This window comes from Pezoporus occidentalis, unplaced genomic scaffold, assembly GCF_034315485.1.
Source record: "Pezoporus occidentalis ecotype Australia unplaced genomic scaffold, CSIRO_AGI_Poc_V1 ctg30, whole genome shotgun sequence".
Taxonomy (NCBI): domain Eukaryota; kingdom Metazoa; phylum Chordata; class Aves; order Psittaciformes; family Psittacidae; genus Pezoporus; species Pezoporus occidentalis.
This window is the reverse complement of record NW_026914941.1, coordinates 368,819-389,752: the sequence shown is the minus strand read 5'-3', so window position 1 is coordinate 389,752 and position 20,934 is coordinate 368,819. Positions and strand designations below refer to the sequence as shown.

At 44.9% G+C, this 20,934-nt stretch overlaps 1 long non-coding RNA gene across 1 annotated transcript; it reads right to left on the bottom strand.

Moving 5' to 3' along the window:
* Positions 1-1,346: 1,346 nt before the first annotated feature.
* LOC134168080 (uncharacterized) lies at positions 1,347-17,859 on the bottom strand. The gene is made up of 2 exons (XR_009966395.1): positions 16,729-17,859; positions 1,347-2,539 (listed from the first exon to the last, which is right to left on the bottom strand). It is a non-coding gene; the product is annotated as an uncharacterized LOC134168080 (long non-coding RNA).
* Positions 17,860-20,934: the final 3,075 nt, after the last annotated feature.

Below are 20,934 nucleotides of genomic sequence, written 5' to 3'. Positions count from 1 at the left end.
AGTTACCTATTTGCTTTTTGAAACAAAAGCTGAAAGTTTCTATAATCCTCGTAGAAAATCATCAAAACATGAGCTGAACACCAAATTAAAGTTGGCAAATGAAGACAGAGCTGCCTTCAAAAGGACCCAGTTTCAACATGAAAGATAACCTTCCTGGTTTTAAAACCATCTGATTATTTTGGGTGGACCCAATTGCTCATTTTCAAGGGTACAGGACTTGTACCCTTTTGTGAGTAAGGCTCTGACATTGTGGCAAGGCTCTGACACTGTCAGAATAGAACAAAGAGCTATCAATCTGAAAGGCAGCAAGACTGCAGACCTCAGCCTATTTCAGACTGCAGCTGCAGGTTCACCTTGCTTGCTTGTGAAACATCTTCTTTACCTCTCAAGTCTTCTTACAGCCTTAAAAAAGAGCAGAATGGTTGCTAAAGGCTCCAAGCCTACCTCTCTGAAGAGTAATTTGACTGCATTCCACTTCATATGGTAACATGCTGGAATTTATGCTCCTATCCATCTCCTATCCATGCTTTAAGCATGTTAAAATCCAAGATCCCACCGCCCTGCAAGGCTCAAAGACACAAGACTCATCATGATGCATTGCTGCAGTGTGGAGCACTTCCCTGAGGACAGCTGATGGTTTCATTCTCCACAGGAGATGCTTGGGTGGAGTTCTTGAATAAGGGCCACTCCAGCCACTCAAGAAGCACATCACAAAACCAGCTAGTCCTAGAGCTCTGTTACACCCCCCGGAAAGGGAAAATTCCCATGTTAATGCCTTAAGAATTCAGCCAGAGAGAATGGGAGAACCTGTGTTATTAGGTAACTGTCAACAGCATGAGTAGGCACTTTGCTTTATGCCAACTACAAGTCTAATTATTTATGTCGATATGCACAGACGCACACACATAAAGCATACATGTATATTTAGGGAGAACAGCTTCTCCTTCTCGGCATTTCTATTCCTTCAGCAATTTCTTTCTGCTTAGGAAGCCCGTGTATGATCTCTCTATTCCATTTACATAACAAGATCTCTGTTAACAACAAAAAAACGCCACCAAAACACCCCAAAACAAAGCAAAGAGTCTTTTGGTTGTGAATGCAAGCCCCACTGCAGCAACTGTAACTACAGCCCACAGTGTTAGACTGATGTTTCAGGGAAAAGCAAACAATATACACTAATTTTAATGTATATAACCTACCAGAGGCATGTCAGGACACCAGAAACAGAAAGAAATAAGACTATTGATAAGACAACAAACTGTTCAAAGCTTCTTCTGTTAGAGAGGAAGCTCTTCCCCAGGCTCCAGTGTTTTCCCACCTGCCAAATAAATCACAGCAGCCAGAACTCCAGAATTAGGACGCAATAGAGCACCGCTCTTTAAACCACATTTGAAATGCTAACAGCCAAACCAGACTACAAGAGAAGTCTATCACAAGAGCACATCTTCTGAAACACCACGTTTTAACACAACAGTGGCTATTTTTGAACTTTAAATAAGCAGAACTGCTTAACTGCAAAATAAACTCTACGGGCCCTTGCAAATAGCTCCATCAACTTGGCTTAAACAGCATCCATTTCATGTGGCAAGAGGTACACCATAGTCAGTGCTGAACTTAGCTATTTTCAAAATTAATTAGGCAATTATACTCCTGGGGAAAGTGTTCTAGTAATTTAGCTGCTTAATCAAATCCCAGGTATCAAATTATGGACCTGATCCTGCAGTTCTTATTCAAGTCAACCTCCTATTGATGTCAGTGGGAGTTTTGCCTAATTAAAGATCAGGACATCCGCATGTGCAAGCTTGCTTTTAAACAGTGGCTTTGAATTTAGTCTTAGGAATAGGAGGATGGCTCTGAATCCCAAATCGTTGCCTACAAGTTTCTCACGTGAGACTGTGGGTATATTAATATATATTTTTCCTAAGTCTGGCTCAAATTAACATCTAGCTAAAGTCTAGAGATTTAGCTAAAGACTCTTACAAAGCCCAGTGGCAAATTGACCTAGTTTTGCAGTGCTTTAAAACCAATTAGATGCTGTTCCAAAACAAGAAGCAGGTTGTAAAAGCATTGGCTGTGAATCATGCTCAGCAATGCTCGCTGGTTATGTGGTGGTGTTTTGCTCAGCACAGTCCACACCGGCTGCTTCCTAGGGGTGAGGATGAGGAACTTTGCTTATGTCATTCCCAAAAGGGATAGTCTCAAACACAAGGATTCTGGGTTCTGTGCCCAAGTCTTTGCTGAAGAGGCTGCAACACAGAGAAGCGAGGAGGAGTGTTTGCAGTGCAGAAGGAACACTGTCCTCCCTCACGCTCTTCAGGCCAGTCCCAACCACCAAAGCTGCCTCTATGGGGTGTACTTCAGGCAAGAGCAGGCTGGGCTCATGCAAGAGAAGTGTCTTCACCCCTGGCTGCTCAGTTTGACATCCGTGCCGATATCAAACCTGATGCCTTCCGAGCGGCTGTGCTGATATACTCTGCTGATCTTGCCTCTTCAGACGCCTTGGTGATGTGTCAAGGGGCACACACTGAAGCGTCACAAGCTAGGGAAAAGGTAAACCAAAAATCAGTCAACAAGCAAGAATTCTGGTGGAGCAGAAGATGGCTGAACACTGACAGTTGCCTGATGAGGATTAGGTTCTTAAAGGGAAACGCCTGTCTGCCAAAACAGATAGGAATAGGCATATACCCCACATCCCTTCTGCCCAATGGCAAGGAAGAGCAGCAAATCTCTTTTTCTTTTAAGCAAAATCAAAATGAGTTGGAGAGCTCTGGGTTGTCTGTGCACTTGCTAAGTTAAGCCCTGAAAGCAGGGAAGGACAAGAACTTGTGTGTGTCTGAAGATAGAAGGAAATCACATTTCTGTCTAATATACTGGAGCAATTGACCATGAAAAGGTTACAGGTTAGGAAATAATTATCTCTAGACACAGCTACTGACAGGGTCAGTGTCCACAAGGATTATTTCCTGCAAACACAGGGCCTGGAAGGGAGGTTGGTCTCACCCAGGCGTATCCTGCGCCGCATTCCGCTGATGCTAATGGCACTTGTGCACTGAGTGGCCCAGCAGCTGAAGCAGATAACCAGGAGTGAAGGGGTTAAGTGCCTGTCACAATAGAAACCTCTGGGGGCACTTGACCTTTGCACATTTTTTATTCAGGAATGAGCATTTTGTGCCTGTTTGAGGAAGTTCATCTACATTTGTCCTCATTCTTCACCCTGTTTGCGTATTGTCCCTTCCCTTCACTCAGTGCCCGAGCGTCCCATTAAGTACCGAGCAACCTCTGTTGATGAATATGAATTCAGGGCAAAGTTACAGAGAGGGCACAAATACTGCACATTGATCAAGTGACTTACAAGGAATCTTAACATATTCAAGGCATATGTTTCTGCTGAATAGCTTTCTACACATATAATACTCACCTGTCAGTGCTTTAGCATGAAGAGGGAGAAAATCTCATGCGTGAGCAGAAGCGCTACGCTGGCTGGAACAAGTCTCACAAGAGCATTAAAGATGCTTAAATACTACAAAATGCTAAGTCACAGCATTGACTTGCACATGCTAAACAGGGAAAGAGAAGGCACAATGATACCTGCCCTCGGTCTTTCATTCAGCAATTAGACTATGAACTCTCCTGTCCCAAGAGGGAGAGTCTGAAACTGGTCAAGGAGGATAAATCCAGAATGAGTTTGTCACTGTCTGGCTCATTTAGAGGCAGATAGTCTAAAAAGGTACAAGCAATATTCCAGAGCTTGATCCTGCTGGGATCAAGGAGAGTTTTGCTTTGGCTTAAATAAGAGCAGGCTCTAGTCTCAAAGCACGTGTGTCCAATTTGTTAATGTTTGGGGTTCAAACAGAAAACAAATCTCCAGTCTTCCCTGCATGGGAGTTTCAACCACATTCTTCCACTGGGGGAGAGCGTCAGGGCTTAGACAAGAAAGAGTTTCTGAATGATCTAAGTGAATTGTCCTGAGGAGACTAGCATTACTGTGAGCTTTGAACACAACTACAGAGGGTCTTTTATAGATGTACTCCAGAGGGGAGATCCTTAGATGGGTCCTTTAATGCCTGCCCCCATATGCAATCCAGATGAAATTCTTTATCAGATGGGGCCCGGATCTTGCTCACATTAAAAGTTCTGCCACTGAACTCAATGGGAGCAGATCTATTTGTCTGAGATGCTTATGCAGCTTCCCTTATCTCAGTGCCTCAAAATAGTTATCCTTCACACTTCTGAGGCAGGGAAACACTATTTTCTCTGGTTTGCACGCAGAGCATAGCCAGGCCAGGTGACGTAGTTGGATACCACACACGGATCCAGGCCAAGAAAAGGACTTAACTCCAGGTCTCCCAAACATTAGACCCAAGTAATATCCCTCACCATCATGAAACCACCTTTTCTAAGAGGAAACACAAGTCAGATGGGAGCAGCCAGCTTCCTTCTGTGTGGACAAGGGGAACAAAACCATCTGAGAAGACAAAATCAGGTATCACTCACTCCTCCCTTCAAATAAGTGCTTCCAGCCGGTCCCCTTAAGGCAGGATGTTGCAGGCCCTTCTCAGCCACCACTGCATGAACAGGAGTCAGCCCTCGGCTGCTGAGCTATGCTACTCAGTTCTGGGAAACTTCCTGTACAACTTGTACCTCTCCAGTGACAGCTTCCCAAGACTTCCCAGCTTGGCAGCCCATCCCAAGATAAAAGCAGGGGTTTAGTACACCAGGCAGTATAAACCCAGCACCCTAGCAAAATGCCTTCATTCAGTGTCCCAGAGGCAGCAGATAACAGCGCATCATCACCAAGCTGTTAACATCAATAAATACCCCTGCGCATGCAAGAGGTCACAGCAACCTCCTGGAGAAGTGGCTGCATTTGCTCCCCTGGAGGCTTCATGTCGTACCTGTCTATAAGCCATCCAGCACGCTGACAGCTACTAATCATCATTTAGCCCATGGCCACTTGAGCATTCAGAAGGAAGGCACTTGGAAAGCAAAATCACCTTCCTGTTTGTTACTGCTTACATTTCTGTTAGCCCCAGAAGGGCTCCAACTGGGAATCGCACCCTGTGCACTGAGGGTTTTGTGTGTGCAGAGCCAGAGCAAAGGCTCCAAAGGGGACCTGGAGAAGCCATGGAGAAGGGCTCTCTGGGGGCACTCAAAGCAGCACCCAAGTTCCCGATTTCCAGCCTAATACCCTGCCCAATGGCTCCCTCTCCATTTCCAAGAGTACTGACCCAAATACATAAATGAAAGCAAGCATGTGTTGTTTATTTCTAAGTATGAATGGCATGCTTTCCCCTAGGCTCCATGTTTCTTGGAATTATTTGAACTGGAAACCAATCAGCCTGTATCCACTATTGATTTATTCTCTAAAACTCTCTCATCCCTAAAGTAACTGTGCCTCTCTGTGTCTCAGCCTGCTGTTTAGTGACACAGTAATCTAAAAGCTATTGATCACTTGGGTCTCTGCAGCCATAACACATCTTTCTAAGTGCCTTCATGTAGGACTATATTTGCAACATACGTACTATAAACGGCAGGGTGGCTAATGCAATCAGCAAAGATATTAATAGAGATGTAACACTTGAGCAGTAACGCAGCATGGACAAGGGCCAATAGGGGCCAGCAGCAAGAAGGGAATAGTGTGGTCATCATGACAGAAGTTGCATTTCTCTTTGAAGACCAGATAAGTTGCAACCAAATTTCAGTCTAAACAGGAACCTAAACCTGGACACAGACTGGTCAAACTTCCCCCTGCTCAAGCAGAGAAGTATCAGTGCTGGAGAGCCCATGATGGCCTCATACTGCTACAGCAGTTATAGAATCCCAGCCTGGTTTGTGTTGGAAGGGACCTCAAAGCTCCTCCAGCTCCAACCCCTGCCACGGGCAAGGACACCTTCCACTAGAGCAGCTTGCTCCAAGCCCCTGTGTCCAACCTGCCCTTGAACACTGCCAGGGATGGGGCAGCCACAGCTTCTCTGGGCACCCTGTGTCAGCGCCTCAGCACCCTCCCAGGGAAGAGCTTCTGCCTAAGAGCTCATCTCAGTCTCCCCTCTGGCAGGTTAAAGCCATTCCCCTTGGCCTGTCCCTACATCCCTTGTCCCAAGCCCCTCTCCAGGTTTCCTGAAGCCCCTTTAGGCACTGGAGCTGCTCTCAGGTCTCCCCTTCAGGAGCCTTCTCTTCTCCAGGCTGACCCAGCCCAGCTCTCTCAGCCTGGCTCCAGGGCAGAGCTGCTCCAGCCCTTGCAGCATCCTTATTGCCCTCTCCCGGAATCATCTAACAGTTCCACATCCCTTCTGTGGTGCCCAAGTGCTGGACACAGGATGCAAGGGATGTCTTAGGAAAGCAGAGGGGGAGAATCCTCTCCCTCGACCTGCTGGATGCACTCATTTTGATGCAGCCCAGCACACGGTTCTACTTTGAGCTTACCTGTAGCTCACAACATCCTGCACATACTTCTCATTTACTGTATGAGCAATCAGTGTTCGTGTCCCCCATGGGATCTGGAGCAAGAGGGGTGTTTACACCTCACGGGAAACCTAATGTTGCAGAAGTGTGTGCACTCCAGCTCCTATTGCTTTGAAGCAATGCTGTTAGCAGGTAGTGCCTTGGAAGTCAGCCTCCTCTCTACTTCTTTTTCCATGTTCCTTCACGGTCTGTATGGCCAAAACCATAAGAGCTCATAGTCCCAAATGATTTAAGGACAGCAGCTCAGATAACCATCAGCATTACTGTGGACCTGGCTCACACAGAAAGAGCTGTGTAATATAGGCCAAGTCCTGTTCCAGTAGAAATATAAGTACATCAAATTAAGTCAGAACAAGGTCTCCAGAGAGGAGAGCCTAGTGCATTACCCCCGCTGAGACATCCCATGAGCTACAAATTCAAATTAGAAACACGTTACCAACACAGAGATAATGTGTCTGCAAGTCAATAGCTATCAGCATGCACCACTTTACCCGGCAGAGCAGGGCTGAACTCTGGCTCTCCGGTCCTCATCTCCAGCAAGAGCTGAGATGAGCTTATTGTACATGTACATTGTACTCAGCCCTGTAGCCTCAACTCTGCCCCATGCTCTATAGTGTTCTTGCTGACCAGAACAGGGCATTACCTCTAAGTATCAGCCATGGCGATAGGACACTGTTGGGCGGCGTGCATGGAGACAGCCGTGCTCACTAACGTTATTCCAGAAGCAGCTTTCAGGAGACATTTGTAACCGTTTAGAATTTCCCACCCAAGCAGTTTTGCACTTGTCAGTTTACCTTCTGCCACAGGTTTTTAATTTAGTTGTATGGGAAGAAACTTTATATGCCTCCAATTTATATGTTAATGCCAGATGTGAACACACTCGCACGTGTTCTGCTCTCCTCCGCGCTGCACTTGGGAAATGATGCTGTAAGGCTGCAGCTCCAAGTACTCAGACAACCAGCAAAACTAGTGGCAGACCTGGATCCAGAAGCCCCTGTTCCTCAGCATTTCCCCCAGTGCCCTAGGGAATTCCAACTGGCAAGACAATCTGCTAGCACATACTTCCCAGCCTTCTGAGCATGAAATATCCCTGGTTGCATAAGGATTAAAGACAAAAAACTTGATTTGCTAATTAGGAAAAATAAGAAGGAAATTGCTGAAGACCACGCACCGTGTATTGCAGCATGAGAATGCACTCCAGCTGCTTCCATGTACTGAGGGAGTGGAGATTATCAGTGCAAGCAGCCTTGAAGCTAATGCAGGTGCCAGTAATGCTTCTCCTATGTAGACCTGAGATGAACAAACATGAAAAGATGCAACTTCTTTTGATTATCACTGTCCTGCTTTAAATTGATGAGCTCCTTTACGCATTTCACTGTTGGGTTGTTGAGCTTTTTTTCTCCTAAAGTTATATATATATATATAAGATATATATAACTCTGCTCAGTTATTAAAGCATAACTTGATTCCTGCATTTTGCCCTCCTGAACTTTCAATGCTCTTCCCAGTGCATCCCGAGGATGAGCCATGCACTCTGAACTCCACTAATATTATAAGGGATAAAGCCTGGGGTAGGAGACATGGCCAGCCATGAATTCTGCCTTCCTCAAGCCCACCTCTAATTTTCCTATTGATCTATTTTCTAATTTTCTATTGATCTATTTCCTAATTTTCCTATTAGCAAAAATTGCCCCTGCCCATTCAAGGGAAGCAAGTTGGGTCCTGGACACAGTTGGGTGACCAAGCAGAGCAGACATCTCTTCTGTATCAGCGACCATCCACTATCTGCCCCAACCTCCAACTCAAAACACTATAACCCGTTTCAGAGTCCACCCTCAACAGGACACTTGTGCAATACAAAAAGCACATGTGTTTGCCCCCCAACCAGCCTGCTCCAAGCACTCCCTCAGCATTATAACCTTCAGCAAAGCAGGGGGAGAGGGGCCAGGGGCAGCTCGGCATGGTAGTGCAGAAGCCACGAAGGGGCCCATTTCAGTTTGATTTGTTGCGGCACCCTAGATGCAAGATGAAATCTGAGAGATGAAATCTGAGCAATTTCTTGCTTCTCTTCTTTCTGGACAGTTATTAACACTATAAAGAAGGCTGAACAGTGGGGCTTCCCAACCCCATTATTGTCAAGGCCTATTTCAAAGGCAGTGGCTGAAATGCCCAGTGCTGCCTTTGTTGATCCTGGACTCAGGTCTCCTCCGTGTTGCACTTCTGTCAAACTGCAAGGCTGAGCACATGAAGAATAAGCTTTCTCTGGAGGGGTGGAAGAGGGGGGAGGCAGGAGCCCGAGCCTACCCACAGCACCCCCTGCATTCACACCACTCCAACTCCTTGTGTTAAAGCAGGGGAAACATTAAAACCACAACAGATGCCAGTTCTCCTGCTTGAAGCTCTGCATCTGACTTTTGAGGCACCAGGGTGAAGCCAAGCCGGGGTTGCGAGTGGATGCTGCAGTCCAGCCAAAGCTGTCAGTCACTCCGCCATACCTGCCACTAGCCATCCTGGTCAGAGAGAAGCACAGAATGCACGGACTCTATTTTCCACCTCCAGGAGAGGGTTTATTTGTCCCCAGGCCCCATGACAAGCTTATTACAGACCATTTCAATCCGAATCAACCTGTCAAGGAAAGAAAGTGGGGGAAAACGCATTCATTAAACAGCTTTACTCATGCAGAAAAGCTGCCAGCGTGAGCATTTTAAATTACCTGGGCACACCTAGTGCATTTGCATTCCCTTGGCACAGCTTTACTCAGGCCCACAAAGCACCGTCCACTTCATACTTCCATCTGAGCAAGGAACAAAAGAGGCTGACAGCCCAGCACAACCTTCCCGGCTTGGGGGCTAGCGCCCTTCCCAAGGGATTTTGTGTCCGTTTATGCAGAAACCCTACTCCTGGCTAGATGCAGGGACAGGAAGTTTGGATTCTTCTATCCAGCTAAAGACCAAGGCAAAAAAGAAGCCTTCCAGAAAACAAAGGAGGTGGAGCGGCGGTCGGCAGGGGGGTAACTGCATGCCATTGTTCAATATTAACATAAAATAAAGCGGTAGAAATGGATGTCCATCAACAGAATTAGAAGGAACTAAGTGAGTTTAAGAACAAAAGGTTTACTTATTTAAATTACAGGAGATGAAAAACAGCTGGGAACACAATTTCTAGCACAAAGTACAAAGCTACAAGACTGTTAAATGTAATTATATTTCAAAGTACTTTATCCCCCCCATTTTAAACTAAACATGTACAATTATTTTAACTCAAATAAAACTAATGACAGCGCAGCCTTTAGATGTTCCATCCCTTCCCTCAATTGCTTTCAAATTCAGCTCATCCTTTTACATTACAATTTTGATTCCAAATAGAGGTCAGCCTTTTAGATAGGAGACTAAAGCCTGAAGAAAGAAAGGCCCTATGAGCAGATCTTTATTTCTACAAAAGTACCTCTTGCTATTAAATTCATGGACCTTGGATTTTACTTTCATATTTGTCTTTATCATTTCTCTGCACAAAGGAAGAGTGGGGAAAGTCACTTTACTATTTGTTATATGTGGTCAGTACATTTAATCATAGCCTATTGGTAAAGATATTTAAAGATACTCAAATGTTTGAGGCTTTGGGGTTCTGTTTTCCCCTGCTTGAAGGAAAGAGCAGCAATGTCCAAAGCCTCTGGGCCAGATGTGGTCTGCATCAAGGCCTTGGTTTTCAAAGCCACCTAGTAGTACCTTTATTGCGCTTCCACTATTACCTGCAACAAAGCTCTCCAGGTGAAAACTCTGCCTTCCACTTGAGCTTGTTTTCCTCCACCTCTGCAGAGCTGCCCTTTGGTTCCACAGGGGCTCAGGAGCAGCAGACTCCAAATCTGGCTCCAACAAGTCCTGTCTATTAACGATATTTTTAATTCCAGGTTTCTAGCACTGAAGCACCCAACTAGACCCTGCCCTGCAGAGCCTGAGCCACCTCTGCCTCTTGAAGCTGCCCCTTGTGCCTTCTCTGGTTAGACCCTTCATTTAGGAGACGGTGGATTCCACTTGAGCATAGCAAAAGGTTTATCATCATCCAGGAGGTGCATCTCTAATGGGCATTACTAAAGGCCTTGGGACATCCAAAATTAAAGCCAAGAGGTTTCCAGAAACACCTAAATGCTAACCCAAGTGCTTTCATCCAACTATTAGCTTTTCCAGCAACAAAGAATCGCAGGACCTTACTCACAAACCAATATATTACATTTCTTAACGTTCAATTCTATTATAACTTTCACGTTTCAAATACGTTCAAGAGCGAAATGAAACCCTTTTTTCCCAGTCAGAACACTTATTTCCTCCAAAGTGAAATGGTTTCAGCTCCTCACTATGACAAATTCCTCTTGGTTTAGGTCATCTTAAAAAAAATATGACTTGTTTCAGATGCCAAATAACTGTCAAAGGCACAAATAAAATCAGATACTTGGACAGATCGTTTTAAAGTTAGGAACATATTTCAAGTGTTCTGGGCTGCTCCAAGCCACTGCTTTTGATTCACCTGAAATTTGCCAATTCACCAAAAATTCAAAGTTCCAACCCATGCTAAGGAGCTATAAAAGCCACATGCACATATAAATTAGTCTATGTTGTTCTTCTGACAACAGCCTGTACCAGATGTTTCAGAGAAAGACACAAGAAGCCTTGAAGCAGACAGATGTGAGATAATCTGCCTCCCACCATGGGTGTTTTCCTAATCCCTTAAAACCTGAAGCAGAAGGTTGAGCATCTTTCCAACATCATTGCAGCAGCCTCTGTTTGCATGAGCTGTTACTAAGACAAAGCTAGCAATGACATGGGTTACAAGCCCTGTTTTCAGTTACTTACAGCTTTGTGAAAGTCTGGATTGAAAGTTTCACACCAGGTACCTTTCTTGGAATGAAGTTTTACGTTCCCTTTTGACAGTTTCTTCAAGAAATATTAATGCAAATAGCTCAAGGAACATACATCATTCCGTAAACATTATAAGCAAACACTTGCTGGCCACCTCAAGGCACAGATAGTTTCCCAACAGAATAGTCCCTTACACTTCAGCAGTGGGATCTTTTGCTGTGCCTTTTGCTAATTTAAAAGAAAAAGAAGAAAAACAAAATCACATTTGGCCAGGTTGTAAATCTTTGGGGCAGACTCGGCATAGCTCTCTTAAAACACCATATGCACAGAGCAGTCTCCAGCTTGGCTCAACAGGGGCTGAGCTGGATTTGCTCTTCCCCTGCTCCCCAAAGCAGCAGGAGGAAGAGCCAAGGCTCAGGATGTTGCCACTCCCAAGATCCTGCTGTTTCTGGTATCAGCACATGGACAGGCTGCAGAAACCATAGGCAGCAAGACCCACATCTGGCACGGAACAAACCAGGGAGAAACACTGAGTGGAAGAAGGTGGAGGTTGGTAACTGCAGATGAGGGGCTAATGCTGGGGCTAGGACATGAGAGCATGACCTGAGGAGGACTCGGGCATGTCATTCATGACACAGAAGCAGGGAGGAAGTGGCTGGAAGAGCCACCATCATGTGGTGAAGTCCCTGAAGGTCATCGAGGACAGGGACAGAAGCTACAAGTGCAGGGCTTGGTACTGATATAAGGAGGAAACATGGGACAGGACTGTCACAGCAAGGGACTGGAAGAAACCAGGAGCATGTCGTGCTCGAAGGAGCAGGGAGTGCAATGAGACCACTCTGTGCAGGGACTGAAACAGAACCAGAGATTCTTCCATCAACAAAATGGATTGTATCCCTAAAAGGCTTCAGTCTTCCTCAACCAGTTCACACATGAAGGCGCTTGCATGTGTTTCTGTTTGTTCTATTTCAATTACAGGAAACACATATAAAATCTGTTGGGACACTGAAGTCCTGATTACTATGAAGTTGCAGTACTTTGATGCAGATGTATCAAAGAGTGGACCTTTAGAGAAAAAAAAAGCCTTATCAATGAAAAGCTACCACAGTGCCTTGCATAGAGGTCTGTGTAATACTGGCATGACATAGAACACAGAATGGTTTGTGTTGGAAGGGACCTTAAAGCTCATCCAGTTCCAGTCCTTTGCCAATGGCAGGGACACCATCCACTAGAGCAGGTTGCCCCAAGCCCCATCCAACCCGACCTTGAACACTGCCAGGGATGGGGCATTTCTTCACTTCCATACCAATAACAATGGACTTTATAATGTTCTTTAATTAATCTGTGCTTCATTCAATACCCAGATCTTACCAGGGTTCACTCCCATCCAGCTCTGGTGGCCATTAGCTCCACAGAGGAGCACTCCTACAAACCCACCTACAGTGCACCCACTGCTAGATGGAACAACCAGCCAGGCAAAGGGGACAGAGCAATGAGGACCACATGCATGGCTTGTTTACACACGGTTTTACTGGCTTAACACAATATGCAATCTGAAATCAGTTCAGCCAACAAAAGCAAAAGCCTAAACAAAGACTGGTTTTGTTTAAAGCGAGCCTTGCTCTTGCCTATCTTAAACAGATTAGGAACACGTTAAGTTTGCTGGACCACTCCACACTGTCTCTTGGTTTAAAAGTGAAAATACACATGTAGGCAAGCCCCAAGCAAGAGGGGTTTTGCCAGCATAGCTCAGTAAAGAAGGCCAGATGCTGAAGTACTTGCAACCACAAAAATGGGAGTCAGCTTCTAAAGTTTAGCTGCAAACAAGATGCGGACAACATAAGGAGGTGCAAAAAGAGTTATTAGTGTCCTGACAAAGAAAGAGCTCTGATTCCCAGGCAATCGCTGCCAGAAGAGAGGCCTTGTTAAGACATTGCTCATTTGTTAACTTTGCAAAATGAACTATAAATTATTCAGTGTAACAATTCCAGATACACTGCGCTCAGCTGAAAGGAGAGGTTCCTTTTTTTTAAGGGATGCGTTATCTTTGCTTTTTATTAGGTCTGTTTGAATACCAGCTTGCTTTTAAAGTCATAGCTCGACAAAAGTTGAGGGCTTTTTTCATGCCTGAAAGTCAGAATTCACAGCATGAACATATGAAAAAGTCTTTAAAGGGCTGGAGCCTTCCTGTATTTCCCTGCTAGAGTCTATATACACCAGAGAGACAGCAAAACTCTCACCAAAACCAGGAATGCTTTAATAATAAATAAAAGCTTTCTTGTCATTGAAAAATATTTTCACCACAAAAAGTCATGTATTTTTAATTATAATGTTGAGAACCTCTTCAACATGGGGTTGCTTGCCTCTAAGTCAGCCCTCAGCACAGAGGCACTGCTCACACAGTGACCCCATCCGCTCAAGCACTGGGGAAACACCACCAAAGGAGCTTCATCTGACAGCAGTGCAGTGAGTTTGCACCAGGGGCTCTCAGGACTGGGATTTGATCCGTCTTAGGTGCAGCAGGTAGTAGAGCTCAGAACTCAAAGACAGTCTTTGCACAAAGAAACGTTTGAATTTGATTCAATCAGACAGGGAAGCAACTGCTTTATCCCACCTTCCCCTAACATGACATTTATGACTATGCTCAGCACAAGACTGCGTGAAACACATCTGGTTTCCATGTCCTTTCTAAAGGACTTTCTAAGCACAGAGACAAAAGAAGGTGATATACTGAAGTGGGAAGGACAGCTTCATACAAGCTCCGCAGGCACCGCTGTTGGGGGCACGAACAGCAGCGATGGGGATACACACGCAAGAGCACAAGCTGCACATCAGTGCACTGCTGGGCCACCGAGCCTGCCCAGAAATCCTCCTCCCAAACAACAGGAAAGGACGTAATGGGAAGGATGAGGCCGTATGGTATCAGACCTTGGTTATCCACCTCGGACAGCCACCAAGCTTAGCACTGATAAGGTAAATTGTGGGGAGCGATTACTGTAAGTGGAAGCACAGTCCTTGTGTGGATTACACGGGGAAGAAAGATAGTTTAACAGCTTCCATCAAGGATGCAGGCTCCACTCTTAGGGATTGAAGCTGAGCTGGGTTTTCTGAATTACACACCAACTTTGTCACAAAACTTCATTCAGGTGGGCACTTGTGTTTTTTTTGGCCTGGCTGATTTTAAAGCCTATTGCTGATTTTCCACTATTGCATAAAAAAAAAAGCCCTGCAAACACCGTTACAGACCATAGCTAAGCATCTGCAAGTTATAAAACATTTAAAGGCTTTACATTTAACCTATCTATTGGCAATAAAACATACTCCAGCACAAATGCACTATTTGAGACAGATGTTTGAAATATGAATGAATGTTTGAATATTCAGTTTTAAATACTCATGATAAAAGAAGCTGCAGAGACATGCCATTGATCTAATACTTGTTTGCACATTCCTTAGGGCTATGCATGAAACATAATGGGATTTCTATGTTCCTAAACAACAAAAGGTGTAAAAATGCCTTTTCAGTTGCAAACTTTGTTCATTTATTCCAGCGGCAAAAGAATGCAAATCTTAAGTCATTTTTTTGTGCACTGACATCAAGTCTTTCTCACACAAAAAGTTCCCTGAAGAAACAAGAAGAAAGTTCAGAATAAAGTCATGCTTCCTCCCCCACTTGTCCCTTAAAAATAAAAGGCAGAAAGAAAAGAGAAGGAAACTTCACTTAACTCAATTGTACCTGCCAGCTACAGGCAAAGGCTACTTAAGTGAGTGACTCCAAGCTCTTTGGCATGTGTGTCATCAGTAAGAATGGCTTTGCAAGGTCCAGGCAAAATATTTGTTTTGGTAGGGTTAAGCCTTCAGTACATGCAGTGCTTGAGTCTCTCATTCGGTGACAGAACCTGTTCACAGAGAGAAAAGGGAAAACAATTCTACATTGAAGCATAGGAGAGCTGGTAGCTTAAAGCAGGAGCATGCAGAAAGCAGCATTCCCTGTTAATCCCTCCTTTTTCAAGCTTCTCTTTGTAAAGTGGAAGGGGAGCGTTTTTCTTTCTTTACTAGGAAACTGCAGATATTCAAAATTAATACTAAAGCAGGAACTGAAAGAATGGGGTGGCAAGATGCATTTCCAAGGAGTGTAGGGAAAACAGTGTTAATGTCAGAATCAATCCTTGAGCTATGAATAACTTAACTTCAAAGCTGATGCTACCGTCTGACTGAGCGCCCTGTGTCTTCAAGGAAGATAAAGCCACATATGTAGTCAAGCCAATGTTTAATTCAGATTACACAGAACAATACAGAAACTTGACTGGAGCCAATTAAACTAAGCTGATAAAGATGCCATACTGCATCCTTTCTGTGCGCAGCAAGGAGCAGTTTGAGTGTGAACCTACATTTACTGACCTAAGACTTTTTGTACTTAATACATGCATACCACAATTTCAATTATAACATATTGGCATTCTCCTTTCAAAACAGGGAAAGACCTTTACTTCTACCAGGGACAAGCACCCATAACCCTGTAGGGACCATGTAGAAGTACAGAGAATATTTTCCAGCGAAAAAACGTGGTTTCTGTTGGAAATCACTAAAAGATGATGATGCTTGGAGAATACAAGCCTACCTCGGGCACCGTCCATATGCTCAAGTGCATTTCTCCCACCAATCTCAGTGCTGCAATACAAGAAATGTAGGCAAACCCAAGCCCTGCTCTTGCCCACTGCCAGATGTTTGGTAATCACACAGCTGCCAGCTGATCTGTGGTACTTCATGGGAGACAATCTAGCCCAGGGCCCCACCATTCACAAACAAGGACAGTCGTCTCCCAACAAACTGTCCCTTGGGCATAATGTACCACAGAAAGCCGCATTTAATGGCTGAGCTGCCCAGAAACAAAACATTTTAGGCTGACTTCGAAGAGTGTAAGGAAACATTTCAGCCTTCAAAATGACTTACTGTGGCTCCAGAGGGTCATGGCTTTTCAGAACAGTTATTGGCACTGCTGGCAGTGAACGCCAAAGTAACCAAATCCAAGCACTGACTTTGGGATCTGATTTTATCATAGCCAGAAACTTTATAGGTAACTCAAGGGTGTCTATAAAAGACCAGAGGTTAGCACAGCTGTGCATCAGACTTCACCACGGGGCAGACAGAAGTGGAGGCAGAGAAGAACTGAGCTGCTTTCCAAGGAATTCTGTGCTTTTCCAGCTAACTGTGCAGCTGTAAAACTGAAGAGTCCAGGCTGGTTTATACAAGAACAAGCCAATATCATAGTCAACATACTTCAAAGCACAATGATGTACTTTCTTTGGCATTTTTTCCTCCTCCCTCCACCCTCATCTCCCCTTTATTAACATTTACCACTCGACCATTGACATCATTTCCAGGGACAAGGTCTGCGCTGGCCACTACTCACCCCTCTGCAAACACGGCACCAGAGCATGCAGATGCCCCAGTCCCCTCTCGTTGGCACACACAAGCTAGAAGAGAGATTAACAAAGAGGAGAGTGGGGTTTCTCAAGAGCTCTTCATAATGGACAGTGTCTGACTCTATACAGAGGGATAAAAGGAGAGTGATAAACTCTGTTGTTGTCAAGAAAGAGAAGAGCGCTTAAAAAGCCTTTCAAATAAGCAATTTCCCCTCTCATCAGTATCCTCTTGACTGCTAAGCTCTCTCCTTTGTCTCCTACCTTGAATAGTGATCAGCAATGCATGATTGGCCAAGGGGCATCAGCTGTAAGTCTAACAACAGCAGCTGAAACCACTGCAGAGAGGAAAGACAGCTCCCCTAAAGGCACATCTACCTCTTGGAGGAGAAAGGAGAAAATGCAAAGCATGACAGCTTCATTTGCCTTGCCTGCTTTGGCAAAGGGTATAGGATTTGCCATCCCCCATGTTAGATTTGCTTAGCATCCCATCCCGAAACTAATCAGCATTGAATGTGCAGGCGCCAGGAACCCCCCTGCCAAGCAAGCTCCCACCCTACCATCCTGAATGCCATTTCTGCTTCTTATATCCCCAGGGATAAGGGTCAGAAGCCCTCCCACTCCCTGCACCATCCTCAAACAGCTGCACTGCAGCCAAGAAGTTTCTTCCTTGCAAAGCGTGTGGTACTTGCCTGTGGCAGGGGGTTGGAATGAGATCATTAAGATCCCTTCCACCCCAAACCATTCTGTGATTCTACGTATCTACTGGTCACACTCATCTGATGCTTCAACTAACCAGCGCACACCTAACAACACCGAGTGAAGCATCAGCAAAGATCAGCTTCATGCTGAGTCAGAAGCGCCACTGTCAAAAGAGGGCAATTTTGTTCTTTATTGTCAACGTTGCTGTTTAACCTGGTTGCGTGATCAAGAGTTTTCCAGTGCTGTCAGCCATGCAGAGATTCATCACTAATCCAAGCAAGAAACAAGAGTCAAGGCTGAGTTTTATAAGACATCATAAGTCTGCAGTAGTCCGGTGCATAAGCAAGGTACAACTTCCAAAGGTTGGTTTCCCAATTTACACCGATGTTAACAGCAATTACTTACCATTCATGCTCTCACGAAGCCCATAATGCATAGGCTACATGCAGGGAACCACTGTGCTGAACAACACGTCAGAGGAGACCTTTCCCTCTTCCCACTAATACAGTGGGTTACAAACAAGTTGTTCCTTCCATCAGTGGAAGAAGTATAATCATGATCCTGAACTTTCCCAGCTCACACTGATTTGCAGTGCTCAGGTAAGTATTAATCTTACCCTTTAAAGTCAATGCACAAGTAGACAACACTGACCCTGAGGGCCGGCAGTTCAGGACATAGATACTTCACTCTTCTCTAACAAACATGCATTTCCAAAGACACTTTTCCAGGGAAGGGGAACTACAGGAACACTAATTTTTGTTTGGAAAACAGGAAAGGGGCACGCAGAGTTTAAATGAAACAAAACAAATTCACACAGCCTGTTGTTTATAATGTGTGGTCATCTTCCTAAAGAAGAATGTTATCAGGACAACTCTCTGAGCAACAAAGACATCACACACTACACACATCAGTTAGATTCAAGGCATCACAAGGGACTCTTCACTTTTCGAGCACATGCAATTCCCATTAACATTAAAGGCAGATACTCACATGTACAGGAAGGACAGCAGATCTCTTGAGAGTCTCTGCATTAGTTGTACCTTGCCTAGGGAAACAATGGAAATGCAACAAAGGAAGACCCTAGATCAAGGAGGATTCAGCCACTGAACTGACTCTCAGCATTCCTCATCACTCATTGCTCCCCCAGCTCCTCATGAAGCATTGCTGTGGCACTACTCATCACGCTCCTGAACAGGGTATCCCTGTCTCCAACTTGCCCTGGAGCTGACCTTGCTCCAGATTAAACCAGATAAACCCATATTCCCTCTACATTTGGAGTGAGGGAGAGTCCCCTACTGGGGATCCTGTTTCTCCAACTCCAACTAGTGGATCAGATACAGATTTTCAGTTTGTGGTTTTTACTGTGGCCCTTTCCAAACTTTGTGTCCACCAGCAAACACAGCAGTGAAGGTAGGTGTTTGTGCCAGCAGTTTCTGCTAGGGTTATGTCAATCAGCATCATCAATCCTCTGCGGTGTTAGTGCCTTCAGAACTGACATATGCAAAGGAGAGCAGAAGTGCTAACGCTTTTCCACACAAGTGTGGAAGCCACATCACACTGGGACAGCATTAGCAGGATCTTAATCCTTCCTTTTCCTCCTCTTCAGCCCTGTCACAGCTGTAGAGTAATGAACATTCCAGGGAGGGAAATGCATTTCCATGTGCTATACAAGCCTCCTTCTTGCTCATAATTCAGCAGGAGCTCCGAAAGGAAAAAGAGGGAAGTGTCACTCTTGGAGCAGAGGAGTGGGCACCCAGGGATTTGAGCTCTACACCTAGGTTTCCTCTTGGAAACAGGACCTTTTCCATTGGTCTCTCAAACTCCAAAACAGTGACTGCACTACTCAGCCCCTTTGAGGAGTGCTGAGAAGGTAACCAGTCTTTGTAAAGGGCATTTAAAAAGCAGAAGTGCTTGCTATCCCTGTATGTCTACAACAGGCATTTTTCCATACCCTTTACAATGCCTCTCCACTCCCTTGTTCTGATTTCATACCCACAGCTCCAGCCCACAGCACTGGGGGTGATGGAGAGCACTTTCTCCCCAGCAAGTCCAATGGTAAACTTCATAGGGCTTAACCAAATCGGCAGAATTCCAATGGGAAATGAGACCCTGCAGAGTTACCATGCTTTAAATAGTACCAAAAGTTATAGCCTGAACCTCACAAGCTACTATAACAATTATCATGTTATCCACTTTGACTAGGAGGCTCTGTGCTAGGTAGACAGGTACAGCACAGTAACAAGCATGGCTTCCATGGCTGCATCTCCCTGCCCAAACTGGATTCCTCCCTCCATGCCTCCTGTGATGTGCAGCATTGCTTCACGTCCTAAGAAGTCCTTCACTTACATAAACTGCTAATCACCTTCTGTGGCCAACAGGGGTTGATAAATTGCATTCCCTTTATTTGTACCATTCCATGGTCATTATGAAACTTGGTAAAGAGCTTTCTCCAGAGTAAAGTTAAGCCACATCTAAACTGCTTCAAAGTGCTGATTCAGCCTGCTGGTAGTTGATCACGCAGAGGAAAACATGATTGTGTAACCTAAGACATTACAGGAAGACACTCCAAAGAGGGGAAGCAACATTTAAGCAGTCCACCTAGCTTCTCTGTTATTAGTTATCACAAAAGCAGAGGTTATCCTTAAGAAATAAGTAAATAGAAATACATTCTCTCCAAAAAAAAGCAGCTTCCAAGATCACAATGCCGTATTAAATTCTTTCCCAAGCTCTATAAACTGTGACTTATAAAACCTGTAAAATCCTTACTAGACTCTTGACAGCTCCACATGTGTCTGTGGCAAGAAGAATGGAACCTTTTGCTAAACATCTGCTAAATCTCGCGTCTTGGCTAGAACGACTCTACCCGATAGCAGCACGCTGTCTCATGCTTGCTGACTGTGGTCTGGGGCTGTGATGGAATCTGGCTTTCTGCATGAAAACACCATGCTGCTTTATCACAGCCTGTACTTACAGCAGCCTTTTCCAGTAATATTCCATAACAGCACATCTCTTAGGGCAGCTGTGCCTAAGCAGTGGCACATGGCTTGTCACGGGCTGAAATCACAGCTGCCAGCTGTGTTTTCCAAGAGGATGCACTCATGGCATCTCCATTTGTACACACTGCTCCCGAGGTTAAGAGTCCTGTAGCACTGCTTGGGAGCAGTCAGGGTACAGATCCAGAGGATAGCTTAAGAACACTCAGAGAAGTTAGACTAAGTAAACTTCTCTATTTGTGCAATACATCCAAGAGGTTCCTCTATGGGCTGTATTTAACAATATCCTCTCATTCTACAGAATGGAGACTTCTGGTTTTCCAGGGCAGATCAACATATGTTTGTTAAGCAGTTCTAGCTATATATACACAAGTAATCTGAAAAACTAGAAAGTCTCACCTTGCAGGAGGCTCTCACATCTGCATTAGAAGCATTTGGTAATGGATAGTGCTTAAGAAGCATTCTGGACAGTGCTAGAAACAAGGCACTAGTCTACTGGCA